Below are 2103 nucleotides of genomic sequence, written 5' to 3' on the forward strand. Positions count from 1 at the left end.
GAGGCCCAGAGCAGCCAAAACAATACTTAGCAAGAAAAGTGAATCAGGAGGCATCAAAACACCAGAACTTAAAATATACTACAGAGTCATAGTAACATAGACAGCATGGTATTGGCACCAAAACAGACGCATAGACCAATGGTACAGAATAGAGACATAGAGACAAACCCACATAGATACTCATATCACATAAATACCCACATAAATCTAATACTATGCAAAATCTCCAAAAACATTCATTGGAGAAAAGGTAGCCTCTTCAACATATGGTGCTGGGAAAACTAAAAATCCACATGTAGCAAAATGAAGTTAAAACCCTATCTCTCATCCTGCCCAAAAAATCAACTCAAAGTCTATCAATTACCTAGGAATTAGACAAGAGACCCTGCGCCTAATAGAGAAAAAAGTAGGCCTAAGTTTCCACAATGTTGTCTTAGGAACTGACTTCCTTAACAAGACTCCTAAAGTGCAAGAAGTAAAATCAAGAATCAGTAAAATGGGATGGAATCAAACTAAAAAGCTTCTTCACACTATAGGAAACAATAATAACCTAAAGAGAAAGCCTACAGAATGGGAGGAAATCTTTGCTGCATGCACCTCAGATAGAATATTAATCTTTAAGATACATACATACCTCAAAAACTTAACACCAAATAAACAAATAACCCAGTCAATAAGTGGGCTAAGGATATGAACAGATGGAAGAAATACAATTTATCAACAAATACAAGAAAAAATATTCACATCTCTAATGATTAGAGAAATGCAAATCAAAACTCCACTGAGATTTCATCTCACTCCAGTCAGAATGGCAATTGTAAAGAATACAAGCAACAATAAATGTTGGCGAGGATGTGGGGAAAAAGGTAGGCTCATACACTGCTGATGGGGCTGCAACTTGATGCAACCACTATGGAAACCAGTATGGAGATTCCTCAGAAAACTTGGAACGGAACCATCATTTTTCCAGTTATCCCACTCTTCAGTTTATACCCAAAGGACTTAAAAGAAGCATACTACACTGATACAGCCATATCAATGTTTATAGAAGCTAAATTCACAATAGCTAAACTATGGATCTTACCTAGGTGCCCTTCAATAGATGAATGGATAAAGTAAATGTGGTATACATATACAATGGAATGTTACTCATCCTTAAAAAAGAATAAAATTATGGCATTTGCTGGTAAATAAATGGAATTAGAGAATATCATGCTAAGAAAAATAAGCCAATCCCAAACAACCAAAGACCAAATATTTACTCTGATATGCAGATGCTAATTCACAAAAAGTGTGGGGGGGTGTAGTGGTTAGGAAAAACAAAATAGATGTACTTTGGATTAGACAGAGGGGAGTGAGGGATGGGAAGAAGTTTTGGGGTTGGAAGGACAGTGGAATGAATCAGACATTATTACCCTATGTGCATATTATATAACTAGCATAATTCTAGTGATTACATAACTAGTGTATTTCTACATCATGTTTAAACAGAAGAATAAGACATTATACTCCATTTATGTATCATATGTCAAAATGCATTCTACAGTCATGTATAACTAATTAGAACAAATGAAAAAAATGCAAAAAGAAATGATTGTTAATTTGATTATACAATACTAGTATTAGAAGGAAAAAGCTATAGATAAATATGTGCCTATCAGTTATCTATTGTTAAGTCTCAAAACATCCAAATATTCTATGGTCTAATGAATAACCATTTACTATTGCTCACAAGGCAAGCAGTCAGCTGGCTGGTTCTTCTTGTCTGCTGGTCATCAATGTTTCTGAGTTCACCTGCACATAGATAGGCATCTCTAATAAAAAGACTAAGATCCTTCATATTTGGAGATCACCTGATTCAAGGCTGGTATAAGATGACAACGGCTGGGTCACTGGGCTCTTCTCTATTTGTGGCTCTTTTCCTCTATCAAATTAGCCCAGGTTTATTGGCATAGAGATTCAGATGTCCAAAAGGTAAAAGTGCACAAGGTTTTGTAAAAGCAGGACTTAGAACTTCTAGAAGCCCATCTAGGGCATCATGGCAGCCAAAACCAATTCATAAATTCAGTTTAGAGTTAAGGCAAAGGACATAAAGAGACTAGC

Source organism: Callospermophilus lateralis, chromosome 2 (genome assembly GCF_048772815.1).
Source record: "Callospermophilus lateralis isolate mCalLat2 chromosome 2, mCalLat2.hap1, whole genome shotgun sequence".
Taxonomy (NCBI): Eukaryota; Metazoa; Chordata; class Mammalia; order Rodentia; family Sciuridae; genus Callospermophilus; species Callospermophilus lateralis.